This window comes from Hippoglossus stenolepis, chromosome 10 (genome assembly GCF_022539355.2).
Source record: "Hippoglossus stenolepis isolate QCI-W04-F060 chromosome 10, HSTE1.2, whole genome shotgun sequence".
NCBI classification, from domain to species: Eukaryota; Metazoa; Chordata; class Actinopteri; order Pleuronectiformes; family Pleuronectidae; genus Hippoglossus; species Hippoglossus stenolepis.
Window position 1 is genome coordinate 11,849,161 of NC_061492.1, and position 20,898 is coordinate 11,870,058.

The window sequence follows — 20,898 nt, forward strand, 5'->3', positions numbered from 1 at the left end:
AGAGCTCATCTGCTTCATCAGCTTCACGAGCTGATGAGAGGAGAATGATAGAGGGTTGGGTTTTTTTTCTGCTTATGAGTGCACTTTCAAAAGGGGGTGCTAGTTAGCTTGATTTGGCTGCTCTGCCTGCTCGATGCTGAGTGGAGCAGAAGCCTTGTGAGATCAAATCACAGAGGATAGAGTTTACCAATAGTAAACACAGAATAAGGATTAAACACTGTAAAACTCTAATTTAATGATGTTTTTCTAAAGATCCTCAATATTTCAATAAAACTAATGTCTCTCGATGACAAATTTGAGGGATTTGCTTTTTTTATTTTAGTCTTCAAGAGTCCTCAACAATAATTATTCCTGATGATCATTAACATTTCCTTCTTCGCTGAACTGCTGGAGACAAAAAGACACAAGAAAGTGCGTGTTTGACACACACACACACACACACACACACATAAGAGAGAGCTGTAGATGCCAGAGAGAAAGAGCATCTGTGAGAGAGGGACAGAGAGAAAAGAAGAAGAAGCAGAGTGAGAGCTTGAAAGAGCGAGAAGGGGGTTTGTGGTAGTGAGTGTGTTTGGAGATCGGCCCGGGCCAAGAATGTGTCCGTGACTGCTGCTCTGTGTATCTGCCTTGCCCGGGTGACACCGGTGACACAGACATTTCCCAGCAGCCTCCTCGCAAGTCCTGAGCCACTGCTGCTCTTCCGGGAGCCAATCTATACACACAACACACACACACACACACACACATGCACACACACCACCACCACACACTATCTCACTGTCTTTCCCCTCTCTTCTGGGCCAGGCAACAGGCTCCGTGTTAGCCTAAGCAGACCAGGACTGTCAGAACCACATGACCCCGGCAGGGCTCCTCAAACTGTTGCCGCTGCTCTGTAATCATACTCCGCCAGCAAAGACTGCTCATGTTCACAGTTTGTTTCCAGCACAACATTTCATCCGCTTGGGATTGTTATCCATCCATCAGCTTGGTCCGGTGATTTGTGAGTCTGTGCGTGTTGTAGCTGAGACGCCAATCAGCTACGTGTTGGTGTTAGAAAAGCTCAAACCCACTGCACGGTCAAATCGGACTTGAATAAAAAAAAAAGCCTCCATCCCAAATTGAACAACCTCAAGAAATTCTGTGAGTGAAGATATTTTTGTCGCATAATCTATGACAGATCTCTTACAGACGAGCAGAGACAGTGGACAGATGTATGGACAGGCAGTCGGGCTCGGGACACTTAAAATCTTCCAGTCAGGATCTGGAGAGAGTTCACATCCTCCTTCGGCAGCCCAGCTGTCTATCTGCCATGTTTTCTTTATCAGCCCCCTCGTCATCCGGCAGCCCTGCACATGACCAAATTAGTCCCAGTATCAGCCGTTATCTAGCCACGGATGGCCTGCCTGCCTGCCTGCCTGACCAGAATCACTCTCTTCCCAGTCCTCTGCTGCACTGGCTCTGCTCTGGACTGAGGAAACCCAGGCTACGGATCCTGGGTTTGAGCCTCAACAGACTCCGGGACAAGGAAAAAGGCCTCGCTTCCTTTTACGGTGGCTGGCCTTGCTTTGGTTTATAAATATATGAGATATAAATTATATATTTATATACCGAGTGCGGGTCAGTCGGTTCCCTGAGGTAAAATGAAAAGCACTGGGAAGGTGGAGGGAAATTCAATAAATGAGATTGTTGGGGTGTAGGCCGTGGGATATTTGCTTACTTTAAGTTCTGCCGGCAGCAGATGTACATCGACCTTGTAACTTTGAATTTTTGGAATGGCTGTGCTCAGTGGACACCCTGGCAGAGTGTTCTCTCTCCTGCATAAGCAGAGCTGAGGGAAGATTAGAATTTGCACTTGGCTGGCATTACTACATGACTCACTCATGCCCTGCATGTGACGTCTTAAGTAAGTTTCAAGTAGCAAAGTCTCAAAGTAGAAGATTAGCCACTGGCATGAGAATTCATCATAATTCATGTAGTATTTTTTTTTTCTTCATGGGACTCTGAGCTTTTACGGTCCCATGGCCTCAGATGCACTGGAGATTAGCTTCATTTTCAAAAATGCTTTCTATTCCGACCAACCGCTTCAAAAACTTCTCACGCCTAATTAGACGTGCGAGTAGCCTTTTCTGAGAGAGCGCAGATAAGAGCGCATGAAAAACTGATGTGATATTCAGTGTAGAAAATGAGTTCAAAGAACGTGTAAACAGGAGGACACGGCATACATGCGTGGTACCAAACACATGCAAATGCATACACACACACACACACACACACACACACACGCTACAGAGGCCCAGAAGAGATAGGGATAGTGTATGTCAGGGGGACAGGAGGGATGCGAGGGGTTGCCAAAGACCACAGCACACTGTCTGTGCCAAGCAGAACTGAGCGCCCGCTGCCATCCCAACATAAATAAAGTGCTTTTGGCTCCCTGCAGCCACCAGTGTGTGCCGCGCATCCGCCAAGCATGTTTTTTTCTAACAAAGTTAAAAACAGGACAAATTTGATGCAATCACTTGCTGGAAATAAATATGTGCCACGTCTTGGACAGACAGGGTGTGAATCAGATGGTCGGTCAGTTATTAAGTTCCCGTAACATAACTTCAGGATAGATTTCCTCTTCAGATTTTCGGGGGGCCTAGGAGGGAAAAGACTCAAGCTGGTCACGCTGCATGAGTTACTCCTCATATATACGTGCAGCAAGGCAGGATGCCAACAGGAGCTGCACAACTTATCGATCCCGATCTCCACCGGGAAAATAAGGCTCATATGGAAATGCACTGAGATGTTATTGCTGAGATTTGCCATGGAAAAATACCAAGAATAATGACGAATTGCAGCTATTCAGTAATTCTGCTCAGTACTTATCTGATTTGTTTGTGCATTAGATGCTGTGTTCATAAGAATGTGTATGTGTGTGTGTGTGTGTGTGTGTGTGTGTGTACATGTGCGCCAACGTTCCCGTTCCAAACAGCTCCAGGCTCTATTCCCACTCTTCACCCTTGTATCAGTGCTGACTGATTAGGCCCTGATCTCCACTGCTTCTTGAACAACGCTCACAGCGCCGATGCTGCCCTGGTCCATGACTCTTGGGTGGGTAAAAAGGCATATTGCCATGGCAACACAGCACTTTCTCGGCCAAAGGAGTTGACCCGCTACTCACATGATCAGCCAAACAGACTCCCTCTCTCTCTCTCTCTCTCTCTCTCTCTCTCTCTCTCTCTCTCTCTCTCTATTTTGTCTCTGTCTCTTCCCTCTCATCTCCTCACCTCCGTCCACACCGCTCCTGTTTGGACTCACGTAGCTCCCTACATGTAGAGCGGAGGGTGTAAAGCCCCGTAAGCCCCTGCTCTACTCCACACCCAGATTTTAATACCTTGAGATCAAAGTTGTGCACAGAGTGTAAATCCAGGAGTGGGGGGGAATAAGCTGGAGGAATTCACGGTGGCAACAGTCACCACTAGTAACACTTAGATGCCGTATAGGAATAACACAGCATTTGGAAGCTTACATCATGTGGCTTCACAAAAAAATTGGTTAAGTGTACCAATTTATATGAGCCACATATTTACATAAGCTTAAAATGGTTAAAATAAATGCTAAAATTGTGTAAGCCATATTTAAGATTGTGGTATCTTTAAAGTAGAGTAATGTCTGTGAACTCCCTGGTATCAAACCCTCTGTGATTTGGTCCGACATCATTTGGACCACCGGCGTCTTAAGACCGGGTGTCAGGTTACGCACGCTGCGCTTTAGTGAAATCCATCTCCTCCATCACAGGCTGCAGAAGCTGACTGGCCCACTGTGTGGCTCGGTGAAACCGTGGCCGGCCCTGCGATCGCTCTGATGTGGGGATCTCTTCCGGCACTGGCCACTCAGCTCCATTCCGGAGCTGTGACACCAACAGGAAGTAACACATTAGCAGAACAATTGGGTTCCTTGTTAGGGAGCTTTGCACGGCCACGGCCTGCCATTAACAGCGCTGGGGGAGCTGCTCAGCTGATAAGGTCTGACAGATGAGAGCCACAGTCGGCTTCACAGGTTGCAAAGTTGCGTTAGGCTGCGTTTACCAGCGTCTTTTGAGATTATAAATAGGACAAAAAGCATCAGTATCTTGAATTAAAACAACTCCAATTTTTGCTGAGTGAATATTATGGAAGTGAAAACAAACATGAATCTGATCCCAGTCATCAAGTAACCTCATGAAATGACCTAAACCAACAGGTAATGAATTAGTAGACGTCTTATGAGGCCCATTTATCTGTACTACTGTTGTCACATGTCACAGTTACAGCTTTAAACCGGGTGACATATTTCTTCAATACCATGAACATAGGTACTGCAATTGTATTAGGAGTCTCAGATATACTGTCCTGCTGCTGTAAATACACAGTATACAGTACACTGAATGTATACTTAGGGTTTGCACCTTCAGGTATAATAAATGGGCTTTGGGCTCTCGAGTTGAAACATATTGAAAAACAAACTGATGATTTTCAACTTGTCATTGAAATTGTTGACAGAAATAAATGATACTGATCATTCAGAGCCTCATCCTTTCATGATGTAGTGAAATGAATGGAAGATGATTGATGTTTAATGCAACTAATTATTTTATAATCTAGACTTGTGGAAAACTAAAACTTGCAAATCAATGGGAATAATACATTAATTCTATTTTATTTTCACCAATATCTACAGCACGATAATGCTAACAACAGCCAAAGCACAATCAGAGAGAAAGTCAGCTGTTGAACTGCAGGCTAACAGCTCCCCAAATCAAACTCATGCGGACAAATGCTGTAAACACGACACTAGCAGCAAAGCCAAGATAACAGAAAACAAGCGAGAACAAGGCCGACTGCATGTGATTACACTCTTTAGTTTACAGAAACCTCTCCATGACGATGTCATGTGATAGCCCAGAACTACAGCGTCGTGTTCAAACATACAAATTCTCCGTGGCGAGCTTGTGCGTAACAGAAGTTTGCGGCAATCACCGAATAAACCAAACTCCTGAGACTAATAACAATGAGATGTAAATCTTCCCGAGCCGCCGACCAAGAGATACACATCAAGGCTGATTCAGTGTTGCCGCAGATGTAATGGTGATGCTGAGATAATACTGTTTTGTTCCTGTCAGATAACATTCAGTTTGACATTTAAAAAAAAACTCCCACAGCTCCTTGAAATTCTTTTCTAAAGGTCTGTTTGATTTTCAAAAATTAATTGTTGCCGCAGATATTTCAAGTATTCAGTTTGGTATCAGCTGTGAGCGTGTTAATGCATGCTGTGTAATGATGGGACTTTTTGTTCCACATTAGAAGGACAAGTACAAGATAAAAGAAAAAGAAAATCATGGAGGCTCTTTCTCCCCTCTCTCCCTCCTCCCCTCCTCCCCTCTCCAGACTCCCTCCAGCCCTGGGAGGGGGAGAACACAGCCCAATGTGTGGCAGGTGGACTTCCTGTCTTAGTAATTAGAAACAAATTAGGTTAAACTGCAGTTCTTCCCCCAGCCCACAGTCCACGGAGAGCCTCTGCCCCTGTACCTCCAGGCACACAGAATTAGCCCAGCCACACACTGGGAGCCTAATGGACAACCGTGTACACTGTGGCTGTTGCTCATGAGCTAGATAACACCCTGCACCTGCACATATCACACTTCCAATGCCCTCTCATCATTACACATTGCATTATATAGCTCCGGAGTGTTTACACGGCACAGCGGTGGGTGCTGCGGCTGTGGCAGTGAAGGCTGTGGTTGGGATGTGAATAAAAGCTGCATGGGGTCGTATTGGTTTGAGATAGAGTCTTTATTTTGGGTGTGAGCAGAGCTCTAATTGAAGACTGATGGATTTACATTAATTTCCTGCTCACACCTGCCTCCTTTATGTGCTCCCAGATAGCACTGGGTCTACTGGCCGGCCCACCAGCCGTTTCTATTATGAATAATGGGCAGAGCTGAGCGCATGCCTCTCTTCAACGTACACCACAACACAGGGCGCTATTATTCAGTGCAGTTGGTGGCACAGCAGCAAATGTACCTGAGAAACTGTGAAATCCAGCGTGTCTGGGCTGCCACTAAAAAAAAAACAAAAAAAAAACAGAGAGAGACAGGTGCAGCCCCTCTCCTGCTGCCGTCTGAGAACAGTAAACACAGGTCTGATTCTGACTGGTCAAACAGACGAGCAGCTTTTTTTCTGGTGACGGCACCGGAAAAACATCAGCAACTGAAAGAAGTTTTTTCATAGGGGTGCAAAACTGGGATAACAAAGCAATCATTCTCTCAAAGCTGACAGTTTGAAGTTTGAACGTTCGGCTGAGGGGAACATTAAACCCGTACCTCAACTGTCTGTTTGGTGCTGGGGGGGTGTCTGACCTAACATGGAGTCTGAAGGCGGGTAGGCCAGGGGCTAATGGTGAGGAGCCCCGAGCTGTCAGATGTGACTGACAGAGCTAACTGCTCCGCGGAGATGACAGAGAGGAGGAGGAGGAGGAGGACCGGGGCAGGACAAAAGCAAACGGTTACGTATGGGAAGTCAGGGGAGGGAGGGAGGGAGGGAGGGGTGAGAAACGGAGGGAGGAGGAGAAAGGGTGGAGGCAGTAGGAAAAAGAAAATTATGGAAAAAGAGGAGTATAATGTCTCCTCCAATGGTTCGGGGCAGACCCCACCAGCTGGAGAATAATTGCTGAGTTGGGCGAGGGAGAGGAGAACAGGCTCACATGATTGACTTGTCATTGATCATAATCTTAATTGCATGCATGCAAATCCCCTGGGTGTGATTTGTCCACTTGGCACGTGCACGTGTGTGTGCACGTGTGTGAGTGTGTGTGTGTGTTCGTGTGTGTGTCTTTGAGTATGTTCATGTAAGTACGTGTGTCTTTAACTGTGCATGTGTGTGTCTCTATGTAATGTGTCACTTTGTTATAGGACGCACCGTACACCTACAGGTTTGTGTATACATAAACATGCACACACAAACAAACACACATGCACACACGCACACACACACGTTTGCAATGCAACTACAAAGTGTTGTTTTAGTTTTTTTAAGGAATTAAATAAAAAGAGACATAATGTGTTCACTGGTGATGTAAAAGGGTTTTGGTAGGTCTTACCAGCTCTTTACCCCTGTTCCAGTCAAATTGCTACGCTAAGCTAACAAAATACTGGCTGTATCTTAATATTTACTGTATGGACACGATTTTATGGATTTTTTGAAAATTATAATGAATTCAATTTCACCAGCAACAATTTTGAAAATAAAAACAATGTGTTGCAGCCTACTGTTTTGAATTTGAGTGCTAAGTTTAACGGTGCCCTTCAGGCCCTAATGAGGATGTACAAAAATACAGAAGAAATTATCTAAAAAAGCAAGGTAAAGATTGAGTATTGTTGTGACAGGATCAGAATTTGTGTATTAACATTTTTCCCTGTCAACTCTTGTTCGTTAAATGTTGTTAAAAAAAAACTAGACGGTATTTGCCAGTATTTGGGGGAGTCATATTCCGACTAATAATTCACAGATGTTACACAACACGAATCTTAAGTCAAACATGACCATTATTTTGGACTGGCGCGGTTAAAAAAAATAAAGGCAGAGGAGCATCAGTGGAAATATCAAGAAATCTTACAAATACTTTGATGAGTAAGTGGATCCAATGATTCATCCTTTTTCCAAATACAGTTTGGACATGTTTTTTATTGGAGACTTGACACAAAATGATCAGAAAATCATTTCACTTTCTCTCTCTCTCCCTCTCTCTCTCTCTCTCTCTATCTCTCTCCCTCTCTCTCTCACACACACACAAGCACACACACACACACACACACACACACACACACACACACACACACACACACACACACACACACACACACACACCACAGCGTCAGTTTGTGTTTGCTCTTGTTATGGAGGGATTTGTGTGTTGTTAAATAGCAATCCTACAGTGAGAAACTGACCTTTCTTTAATGCTGCCGTTTAGTGTCGGCTCAAATGGGATCAAGTTCAGGCCCTGGTGAGTAATAACACGAAGGCCAACAACTGGAACAGTGTTGTCAATGCCAGTGGAATTACTGCCTGACTCGCAGGAAAAAATACACACCACCCTTTGCTGTTGTTCACACTCTAAAGACCAACATAAAATCAGGATAACATCTGTATATCTTGACGGGAAGGCCTATAGTATCTTAAGAACTGTGTATGTTTTTATAGCATACAAACGCTACTTTAAAAAAGCTGTTTCAAGCTAATTTGTGGCCACATGTGGCATTTGTTCATTGCTTGTAATGTCTCCATGTGTAGGACAGCGGGGGGGGGGGTCCACAAACCCTGGACGGCCGTGTGACCTTTGACATCGGTCCACCATATGCTGTGCAGAGCAGGGAGAGGCAGATAATGTGGAAAGACAATATTTGAGAAAAGGCGAGAGTGGAAATCTAAATATTTCCCCCTGAGGAGTTAGGGCTGTTGTAAGTGTCCGCTGTAACAGATTAGGCAGGTCTTTAAAGTTTAAAGGGTCGCCCACGTTCCAAAAAAAATAAAACAATCTCACCAGAGTGTTTTCAATTCAACCCGTCTTCTAACAAAGAAATAGTCCCTTATGACAACTGTTAACAACTGTGCTCTGTGAATTGTCCAGAGTAACAGGAAGCTATGTTTCTGTTTATATCGACTAAATCCAGAGATATCCGTCTGTCTCTTGGCACATGTATTGTTAAAGGCCCAATGAAGTACAATGTTTAGTTTTGGTGCAGTTTGGACATGTGAAATGTTCAATATTTAAAAAGAAATAACTCAGCCTAAGGGATATTGTCCATCACAACAACATGCAACCAACAAGACCACAGGCCAAACAAACAGCTCATTCCAACACTGAGGTTTAGAAAGTGCACATTTGTGTTTTCAAAAATGTAATTTCACCTCTAGCTATTTCTTTTTCACCTCAGAAATCTCAAAGACACTCAGTTTAAGACCTGTACGAGGTTTTTGTTGGGATTTGGGTGGACCGGCCATTTAAACAGATTAAAAACACACAGCTAGTGAGCACAACAGGCCGTCTTCACAGGAGACGCAGTCATTTCATCTTAGGAAAGGCTCAGGTGTTACTGATAATATTAACAAAGGCTCTGTTCGGCTCAAGTGTCCCAGGAAGACATGGCCGTGAGACAGTGAGCCAGCATGAAAAACACCGGGACCCTGAAACTGAAGTAGCTAAATGGAATTTATCCATTATTCATTGTTTGATTCATTGTTCTTTTTCTACAGTGACATAATGTTGAAATGTCTGCAGTGAATAAAAGCCTATGGAAATGCCTACATGTGCACGTGGGTAAGGTTATTCGGGAAGGACCAGGAGATGGGAGTGGGAGGTGATAGCGAGAGAGAAAGAGAGAGAGAGAGAGAGTATATGCATCAACTGCCCGAGAGAAGCAGGAAACAGGACAAGGTTAATGTTCTATGACAGACAGAAGCCAGCAACTCTCTTTAATGTTGCTCCCATTAGGGCGCTCCCGGTGCTCACATCCCACTCTAGCATCCTTTAGAAGACGCCTCTGCCAACAACTGGTGGGAGAGCAGCAGCGTGCCAGCTGCCAAACATGACATTTGCTGGCTGGGCCGCTGAACCCCAGCGGGTGACATCTGCAGCGCAGCCTTTCATCCCCTCGTTGGGTACCTGTGTGGCCCCCGGCCCCTGAGAGCCAGGATGAATGCACTCACTCTTCCTCCCAGCTGGGTTTCTCATAGCCACGGGCCCACAGCAGTGACACACACGCACACAGACAGATATACAGTACACGTACACACATCGCATACACACAGGGACGTGTACGGGTACATCTGTTGGTACACCCACCCACACATACACACACAATCAAACTCACATAGTCGCACAAAAGCACACCACCTCTACCTCACAAACACCTCCACACAACAAACAGCTTCCAGCGTCAACATCTGCAGCTCTGGGGGCTGCTTTTGTTTCCCCCTGTCGTTTCATCATCAGGGGCTGGCAGTCAAGTTGTGCTGCTATTGTTGTTATTTCAACCACAGGCCCCGCTGCAACTGGCATCTAGTGACGCTATCACATCCTCACCAGGGTTTGATCAAATATGCAAACGCGATGCTGAGGGTTGGAGTGGGTGAAGCGCAGAAAACAAACAGGCTGCGGAGGAGATGTAGAGCAGCAGTAAGAGCAGGTACGATGGCGGACGGGGGAACAGCAGTAATCGTAGCTGCGTGCCATTCGAATCAGTTTATAACAGGACTCAGACATCTGTCTGTTATCGTTTTTATCTCGTGGTTCTTTATCACGATGTATAAATCTGCTGATCTGCAACTCTTTGTGGTTTGAGTTGTGCAGATAAAGAGCTGGTAGCAGAATAACGTTTTTGTGGAAACAAAGCATTTACAAGCTGTGGGTTATTAGAATAAAATGCTAGTTTTGTTTTTTCCACATCCGAATACAGAACAGTATTGTTCCACTTCTCAACTCCACTCCCAGACATCGTCTTTCAGGTGAGAACTCCCAAAAGTGTCTGTTTCTCTCTCAACACATTCAGCCTGCTCCTGTATCTCTTCTCTATCTCTTTAATCAGGCGTGATCTTTGACCACTTGTTGTTATGAGTGGTTCTGCGTAGGGGTTCTGCTCCCGGCTGACATCCCATTAGCCCCACATTAGGAAATTCTAATCACTGTGCCACCGGGACGCTGGGACTCACAGCTCCTATTTCACTTAACCTCCAGCAGGAGAGATCAGACTCTGCGTCTCAATGTTTGTCCCTAATTACCTCCCTACAGTGAGCTGCCACACACAATTTAATCCAATTTTCATCCCCTCTCATCTTTAACATCTCGCAAAGCAGTCACACATGCATGCTATGGTTTATAGCTACAACCCACACGCTTCCCCGCTGCTGCTGTAATCAATGTCGGATCTGCATAATTCTATCAGCGCTCGAGCTGACACCTGTCACTTTTGGGTTCGGTTTTGTTTTCAGGTTGCTCACATTTTTAACATGGTCTTTGCTGCAGATGGTGCACAGAGATAGTTATCGCGGCAGTAACCACCAGCATGTTCACCTGAGGCTGCACAGGTCAGACAAGCTGTGCCTCGCTCATTAGCATGTGCTGTATGGAAGAAGAGATACCAATGGAATAGTTTATTATCATTTGTGAACGTGGATTTGTGATTTCTCAATTTATTATATTTTTTATAAATGCCTAAAATTGTAAATTGTATCCTCTAAGTTATTTAATTCATCCCCTTCATTCATCATCTGTTAGCTTTGCTGTAGAATCGCAACCAGTGCAGGAAGTCCCCTATCTCTACCCTTAAGTATACTGGGGTATGTTTGGGTCACCAATAAATGATGAGCTGAGTAGGAAAATGGCAGCAAGGGACAAATTACTTATTCAAGGTTTGCTTCTGCTAATTCTTGCACACGCATTAGAAAACTTAGAATTCCTAATTATGAGATCTGTTCCTACATTACAGATGTTGTAGGATGACAACAACAGACACAGTGGAGACATGAACATGCTGAAAACCAACACAACGCAGGAGAAGTTTGGCAGCAAGGTGATTAGTTTATAGTCAAATGAATATATATGTTTTGGGTGTTATTATTGACAGCTACTAGACTCCTTAACCATTTCTTATCAAGCAACAATGCCGCCTCATTACTGTTGCGTAGATTTGTTTGTGTGTATATGTTCAATTGTTTGCATCCCTCCCAGCCTGTTTATGAGCAGGCGTGCTTGTGCGCATATGTTTCTATATTTGCATGTTTACTTCTTGGTGTGTGTATGTAAGTGTGGTTTAAAACTTGTGATGGTGTGTGTGTTTTCCTGTGTCACACAGTCTCGGTCCTCATTATCATTTCTCCCTGGGCCTGTTCTGGTGATCAGAGCCCCACCAGAGGGGCCTTTGGCTCGGTGGGAGAGGTGTTGGAGGCGGCCTGGCCCCGCTGTGCTCCTTCCTTCCCCCTCCACAGGGTGCCAGGCACAGCATGTACCACTGTCATGCCAAGCCTGACGACGCGGCTGCCTGCACAGCCGACGCCGTGTTTGAACAGGGCAGGGGGTTGCCACGTCATGCCGAACACACACATGCAGGAAGGCCCCACGCTTGCACGCACCGACATACACACGTCGCGGTGAGGCTGACTCCCGGTGGGTTCGACACATGTTTGGAAGATGCCGCGGAGGTGAGAGTAAATGTGTGGACCAATTCAACTGAGTCTCTCTTGCAGTTTGTGCAGGTGAGAAACATCAGACAGAATTAGACTGAGATTGATAAAACTGAGTACATCTGTTGTGGTAGATATAGATTCAGATATAGGACACGCGGTGCACACTTTCAGTCAATTTAAAAATGTATGCGGTGAACGATTAAATCCTTTTAAAAAGTTTAAAATAAAAAGTGACTGCAGTTCAGTGTTTTATGATCTAACTATGTCGTCCTTGACGCAGTAACTCCGACTCCTCCTCCCCCTGACTCCATCATTTCAGCATATTGCGTGTTCCACATTAAGTTTTGATTTAGTCATATGTTCAGCTCTCAGGTGTGCCGCTGAACCATGAAATATTAAACCTATGAATTCAAGGAGATGTCACATTCTGTGTTTCATTCATTATGTACACCTACACTACATTGTTGACACTTTGAATTCTAATAGGTCTGAATAGGAAAGAAGTGGTGCAATCTCCATGCTGGCTTTTACAACTTGTTCCCAGCATCTGCTTTTATTTGTGAAGTCTCTCAACTTTTTTTGCGCCAGTTACTTTCAGTCGTTTGAAAATCTGGTGAATGTTGAAAAGTTTACAGAGCATCAGGACGGCATCCTAAAAACGTCGATGTGTGAATATCAGCTTGAAATGTGTCAACAGATGAGCTGGTGTGTGTCTGAGTGTGAATGAGTTTACACAACCTCCTCCATTTTGATATCTCCAAGTGTAACATCTCTTTTTCAGAGCCAGGAGCGTTTCAAGGGACTTAAGGGGGTTCAGAAAAGGGACCAGAAAACTACTGGCAGGGGGCCTCAGAAGGGGGTTTCCGACTATCAATGGCCAATAATAGGGGTTCTTACTAAATCTATGTTGCTGTGGACTATCGTAATCAGCCGTTGTCCCAAATAAAGAATACAGTATATATATATATATATATATACAAGTACTACGGAGACACAAAAATCAATGGAGCTCTCAAGTATCAAATAGAAATGACAAACAGATAATGTTGCATCTGTTTTAGTCCACCTCTGCTTTACAAAAAGATCAGCAGCCGTCGCTGTCTCACTCCACCTTTTAACTCCCTGGCAGTCGTGGGAGACGGGGAGTTCAATCGGGGGGAGAGATTGAATTACCATGACATAAATCTCTGTGTCTCCTTCTCCTCTGTGTGAGGGAGGTGGGCAGCGGGGCGACGAGCCTCTTAGCACCACTGTCTTTGGGAATGCCGGCATGTTCCCTGGAGGAGATAAAGGAGATAGGCCTGGCGCCTCCAGAGAAGTCTCTCTCCCTCCTTCTCCCTCCTTCTCCCTCCTTCTCGCTCTCACCCTCTCTGCTTATCTCAGGCAAACCACAATAGGGTTTTGTACACTGGAGCAGAGCGAGGAGGGTTCAGATGGCAGCCAAGTATGATATGCAGGAGGACAGAGGGCTGGAGAATCCCTCCCTCTGTTCCACACAGTGATACGGTACAATGCAACACACCAAACATCTCTAATGGATGAAGCACGGCTCCGTGTTCACCCATCATATATCAAATAGCGCACAGGCCCGTCACAGCCAAGATAGTGTTTTTTTTTTAAGTCCATGTCAAATGTTTAAATAAAACCATGAGTGATTCCACTTTTAGTTTAAACTTGTGCTATTAGTGTTTTAACTTTTGAGGCAGTTGATGGTGTCTGGCAGTTTTTAACTGTCTTTGAAATGCTTCCCACCATCTTTTTGCCCACCATGTCTGGTTCAGGCTATACACATTACTGGCTGCAGGGCGACGCTGTTATTGCAGATATATGGCTGCTGTTATTGTTATCCGAGCGCTACAAAGGGACGTGATCAGCCACAGGAGGGTCCGAACAGATACCAGCTGAGCCATGCGGTGAGAATCGAGCTCAGACGACTAACCTCCCTCCTTACAAATTGCCTGTTTGCTGCTGCTTGCAGGAGCTCTGGGTATCAAAGTGGTGATGACACGCGTGCAGCATAATGACGGGCTGCTGTCGACAAGGGGAGCCGGCTTGTGTCAGTATCTGTCACATTAACGCGAGAAGTGAAGGCTGTCAAATTTCCTGCAATGAAGACAGAAGGAGCGCAGCAGCGTCCATGTGACCTGCACTGTGCTGCACGAGCCTGCACAACGTCATCCTGCAAAATTAAAGATGCACACAAGGGCTTCAACGTGACGATGAAAAGAAGTCGTTTGTGCTTCAGCTTTTATGTCGTAAAGGTCAAACCTTATAAATCTACCGAATGCTGCCCAGGAACTGGCAACCATTAATCCTATCCACTAGAAGCTTCACAGCCTTGATGATTGCAGGGGCCAAAGGCTCTGCCCTTTCAATGCATTTTCTCTGGGCAGGTAAATTGGAGCAGCCAGCAGCCGTAATAAGAAAAGGCCTTGGAGACACTTGAGTCCCCCCCCCCACTAAGAGAATAGCAATTATTCTGGAAAATCAATGTTCAACCCAATCTTTGTCCCTTATCGACCAAGAGGCTCCTTGAAGGTAGAGAAGGTGGCAGGAAGATTTATTTCTCAGGTTCTATTAGCAGGTGTCTATTTGCTGCATGCATCTCAGAGCGGCGCCTGGTTTTCATCATCATTTTGGCGACGCATGAACACTGATTCTAAGCATATTTAGACTTTCTCTATAGAGTAGTGAGTGTATATGAAAATTGATTTTTTTTCTTTACTTACTAGAAGCTCATTCATTTTCATTTTCATTGATTCTTGTCCTGACACGGTTCCCTATTAGAAATTCCATTTGCTGGACGTAAGGTGTTAGCGTGAAAATTTGACTCAGTCTATTGAAATAGACTCATACATTCACTATGAGCTGCTTTCTACCCTCTCCTGAGCAGATTGTATTAAGTGAAATCCAAGTGGCTGCACTGTAGGCGCTGCTGTTGCCTTTCAGTGTTTATTCTGCGTGTGCACAGGTGTGTGTGCGTGTGTGTGTGTTAGTGCACGTGCAAACACACGCACCGAGCCCCAAACGTCTTTGTGATTATTCCCACAGTCTTATCAATGTTTATTTTCCTACTGTGAAAAGCCGTTTGCAACTGGCATTCTTTGCATGTCGTTCCCTGACCAAGATTTATCGTTGTGTTTATCCCGTTAATATGTCAAGCCATTTTGTAAACTGGCTACAGAGTATTGCAGTGATCCTTCTGACTGGCTCCCACTCACTTAAGTTTGTTTTATGCATCTGGTCCTGGTTTATCTGTATCCTTCAGTCTCCTCTGTCATTCTATCTTAATGTCTGACCCACTGTCATGTTTCTGTCCTATACTCTCGTATGTCATTTGTTTATGGAAGCACATTGAAGCACATCATGCTGTGTGTGTGTGTGTTTGTGGGTGCGTGCACGTGTGTGTGTGTGTGTGTGTGTGTGTGTGTGTGTGTGTTTTGACATCACATAGATGTAAATCAAAAGTGGCAGTGCTCTGATATGGGCTAATAAAACTGCCTGAACTGCCTGAAGTGCTAAAGGCATTTCAGCATACACCCTGAAATGCAGCCCACTGGCTCTCTCTCTCTCTCTCTCTCTCTCTCTCTCACATCACATACACATACACATACACACACACTACCGTGAGGCCATTTTCATGATTAACCATAACTCCACAAGAGGAAATTCATTATACGTTGTCTATTACCCGTATACACACATGAAAATACACACTTTACCACACATGCCAGCATGGAGGAAAAAGAGAATAAAACACACACACACACACACACACACACATGCTGTCCTGATTCTGAGAAGTAGCATTTGCTTTTGGTTAACAGGGTCCTCTGTGGGTTCAGCAGGCCCGATACTCTGCCCCAGTACCTCCACTTTGTTCATGTTCTACCCGTCTCTGTGCCCTCCTCCCTCGGTTTATTCCTGAGTGGAGAATAAAAGTGTCCAGCAGTGTGTGTGTGTGTGTGTTAGGGGGTCTGTGGGTGGTGGTGGTGGTGGTGGTAGTGGGATATTTGGTGAGAGTACTGACTGTTGAAACAGATGCCGGTATGTGTGTGCCACCTATGTCAACATGGCCGGTCTCCGGACCCGATGCTGCTCGGAGATAGGACCCTGCCCACAGAGTCACAGAGTCTAGACTCCAGATGTGTCCACACACACACACACACACACACCCACACTAGAACCCATCCAAGTCCAAAGCAGTAATTCTCCCGGATGACAGGCGTTTACTTACACACAGTTAGGGACGGATAATAATCTGTCTCTCCTCACTCTTGACAAAGATTACAAAATTGCTGATTTTCTGGTTTATGACCAACAGAGGACATCTTCACTGTACAGGAGGTGGGCGTGGAGTGCAGAAACACCCTATCATGATGACATTTGGATGCAGTTATGCAGAGAAATACCATCGGCCAACCACGCTCACTTTCAAACAGACACAGTGTATAAAGGCCCAGCGTGAATTTTACAAAACAACAATGCACATGCAAACAACACATCAGTGCCAGATAGTGCTGCTGCTGCTGCTGCTGTAGGAAACTTGAGATGATCGTGTCTAACTATTTCTGAACGTTTAATTGTATATGAAATGTGTTGTTTCATTGTGCTGTACATTTAAATAACCTACTGCTACACTCTCAAAACTGCACTGAGATAAACAGAAACATATGCTGGCCGCATATGTTCAACACCGCTTTATTTAGACTGTTCTATAGCGACTCGACAACAAGAGTGTTTTTGTGAAAAAGACACATGGGTAAATTGCAACTGTTATACTAAACAAGACTCGGGAAGAGGAAAAGTAAAGAGTAAAAGTGTTCAGAGCACAGATGCACCCGCTCTCTTGCTATCTCCTGTGCTTGTGGGTATACTGCCGATCCAGCTATTCTTGTTGGTTTGTTAATTGTTTGTCACCCACCAGGTGCCATCTGTCTGTAGTCCCACAGTCCCCGAGCCATGTGGGCCGGCCTGCCTGGCGCCTGCCAACGTCACTGACCTGCAGCAACCGTCCACACCTCCGTCACACACCTCCTGATCCGTCTGGGATAAATAGCTTCTCCCTCAACTTCTGTGCCGCCATCACGGCTTCCCAATCTGTCCTGTGTTAGAAGGGGGGAGAGGGAGGGGAGTGACGGGAGGAGACAGGGCGGGAGGGAGAGAGAAATGAGAGTAAGGAACGGATGGACGGACGGATGGAGTGAGAATGAGCAAGAGATAGAGATGGATGTCTGCAGAGATAAAAGGTGGAGACATACAGACACGTTGAGCTTTCTCGTATGCGTGCTGTCGCAGAGTAGAGAAGCTCCACCAGCATGCGGCCTGCTGCACTACCTCCGCGACTAACTGACGTATTTGTGGCTACAAGTCCTAATTACTGCAGATGTCAGAGTTGATTTCAATAACTTATCTTTGTTCTGACCTAAAATTAAAGCAACAACAAAATGTTACATCACCAGAAGTTGGGATAATTTGGGATTTGGCACAGCATCGACTGCGCCTCGCCACTTTAAGAGGCACTCCAACAGGCAAGGGAGGTCACCTTCACCTGGTCCTGATGTTGGGGCAGCTGTGTGCTGAAAAATGAGATCAGCTGCTTGCTCACCGGGACGCATGCGGCAGTCTGGAACTACCCAGGGCCTAGTGTACCAGCTAGCATACGGTGGCCCCGGTACAATAAAGGCAGAGGGAACAGCCCCCGCTCTCCCAGCCTGTCTGCCTGCCTGCCATCCTGGGGCATGTTGGGTCACCTTGACGACTGGGCCCAGCGAGAGGAGCCTCACCCCACTTCGGGGCGAAGACTGAGGCAGTATGGGTAATGAGGCGTTGCCATGCAAGTGGAACAGCTTTTGAATAACCCCATCCGTACACACACACACAGTATTCTACTTGTGTTTACAGAAGGGACGACAGCTTGGTGGAGAAACCTCTCAGGAGTTCTTAGTCCAGGAAGGAGAAGATTCATGGGCATCATGATGGAGGTCAGCAAGTCATGTTGTGAGCGTTCATGCACAGATAGCTTCAATAAAAAGAAATAAATGTGATGTATGGTTTATCTGAAGCATGCAAAAAAGACTTGCCATACTACATAAAGTAAGTTTTGCAATATTGATGGGTTTGGCTCCTGCTATTCTTAGGAGATTCTCAGGTTTTCAAAACTAATTTTCCACTTTCCGTGTCTTGTGTGCCTCCCCTGCTATACAAACAGAAATACTTGTAAGGGTTACAGGGGTTGCTGGTGGATCCAAGACCGAAACCCAATGGACATCGAGGACTGGGTGAGCCAACACGCCGAGCTGAGAAAATAGTGTAAATCAGCCGCTCATAAAAAAGTTCATTTAAAAAGGAGAAGGAAAAAAAAGACTTTCCAGGCCAAGTCCGCCTCGTTGTAATGACTGTCGGAGCTGAGGTTTAATCATTCTGCATCTTGGTTTCATAAAGAGAGGGAAGGTACTCAACGTCAAACATTCACTAACAGCCACCAAAACTGTGCCGCATCCCATGAAGCCATTGGAATCCTCGGACTAGAAGAGTTCTGACCACCTCTAACTCACACACAATCACAACTAATACACAATTTGCCAATGTAGTGCATCTGCTGTTACGGGTGAAAGATGCTGTTTTTCAGTAAGAGCAAAGAGAATAAAACAGATATGAACTTTAAACTGGTTCATGAAACAAACAGCAACTCCAAAAATATGCTCACAATTGAAAAATTAAAACCTGAAGGTTTCTGACCACACAGAGATGCAAATACGTAATTTTTCCCCCGACCTTATTTTTGCTTGTTTGAAAGAAATAAACCTCTGCCTGGAATCCATGTCTTATGGTAACCTAATCCAAAGTGGCTGCAGTACACAGGCGAAGTTCCAACATTTGAACACTGGATATGGGTGTTCAAATGTGTTTTTATTTAATCCGTGAGTGTTCTTCACGTGTTCAAGTTTACGGTGCGCAAGTGGTGGATGCATTAAACATGAAACAACATGTAAACTTTAGTGCTTTATCTCAAGCAGAAAAACTAAAAAGTTCCACTTCATTATTCAGCTATTCCTTCTGTTTGCAATTGGAAACAGCCCTTCGCAAAAATAAATTGCTCAAAGTCTTGGAAACCACACTGAAATTCCGCAAACGCATGCACCATATTGGTATTAAGCTATGAAGCCGTATTGTAGAAGAATGGACCACAGGAAAAGTTCTTTTTTTTTATAACAGGTTTCTGAAGATGATGTATGATTCCAGGATGAGAGCACTTTTTTTTCTAAATACTGATTTTTTTTTTCATCACATCTGTCTTCTCTGAATACTAATAGCCCATCTCCTGCAAGCTTTGCTACAGATACTGGCAGGTCTAGCCTGAAATGATTATCAGAGCCAGATCCCACCGGCCAGCTTTCCAGTAACACTCCTACATGGAGATGGAACCAGAGCCGGGGCTGAGGCTGAGGCTGGGGCGGGAGCTGGCGCTGATCTGCCAGGGGACGGCCGCCAACAGGCCCAAGAAATTAATACCAGCGCTGAGGCCTCGCTGAGGTCCAACATCCAGCTCCAGCTGGAGCAGAGGAGACGAAATGGATGAGTGGAAATGATGTCACGAGACAAGGTAGCATAAGGGTCTCTGTGCCGTGGCTAGCGACACCTGGAACCAACAGCGGGAAATCATTGGTTTCTGAAAGACCGAAAGATGGAAGCATGACTTTGATTCGCTTGGAGTTTGATTCCAGCAAATTTAAATATGTATGTAAAAATCGAATCAGTCTTTTTCATGTAATTATGAATCAATCTGTTTTCTAGTTAATCAGACTTAATTCAAGCTAAGAAAAAACGTATCTTAAATATGAATACGCATCACTGAGCCATACAACAGAAAGGGCGGAGAAAAGTATGACAATGATGACGAATTTAAGATTTTCCAAAACCAAACCACAGCTTCCTGACATTTCTTGCACTCGTCATGTTGAGCTAAAGTTACCGAGCATTTGATTCTGTTTGACACAACATATTCACCCCCAATGGGCAATAACAGCATTATATGAAATGTTGGGGCAAAAAACTTGATGAGAACATTACTTGATAAGATACAGATGTATCTTTTGCATTAAAATACATTGCCGTGCATTTAATGCCTCTTGTGCTACATCTTCCAGCTGGAGGACAAGAGCTGTTGTGCTCATACTGTAAAACCAATAAAACCGAATGGTCGTCACTTTGTGTCACTGTGGGTTTTGCAATAAGCTGTGGGGACGATCCAGGCAGTTTATAAAGCTGAGATCTTGATTCAGGGTGTCTAATCACGGGGGTGATGACTTTAACATCAGGAAATCATTTACATTACTTTGGCTCATGGGGAGTTTCAGAGTATCTCAGCAAAGTTATTACAACACGAGATGGCTCACATGCATGAAGACACACACATACGCACAATCACACACACACACACACACACAGTCCACCAGGATCCCATGTCTGTATGATCTGACACTAAATGTGGTTTCTTAATACTATAGAGCCTTGGAGGGATCTCAATAGATTGATGGTTGTAGTAAAGAGAACTATTTCATTTAATTTCAGAGCTTCTGTACAAAAATATTATATTATATATCCGTGGGTTGACTTCAGTTAAAATAACAGCGTGTACGTCTGCTTTCTAATTAATTCTGTTGGTCCATAATTAGTAAATCAGTTCTAAAACATT

General features: G+C 44.9%; 1 long non-coding RNA gene across 1 annotated transcript; it reads left to right on the forward strand.

The window, feature by feature from the left end:
• The first annotated feature begins 10,160 nt into the window (after nucleotides 1-10,160).
• On the forward strand, nucleotides 10,161-12,487 carry LOC118116297. Its single transcript, XR_004697646.2, has 3 exons — nucleotides 10,161-10,523; nucleotides 11,504-11,587; nucleotides 11,870-12,487. It is a non-coding gene; the product is annotated as an uncharacterized LOC118116297 (long non-coding RNA).
• Nucleotides 12,488-20,898: the final 8,411 nt, after the last annotated feature.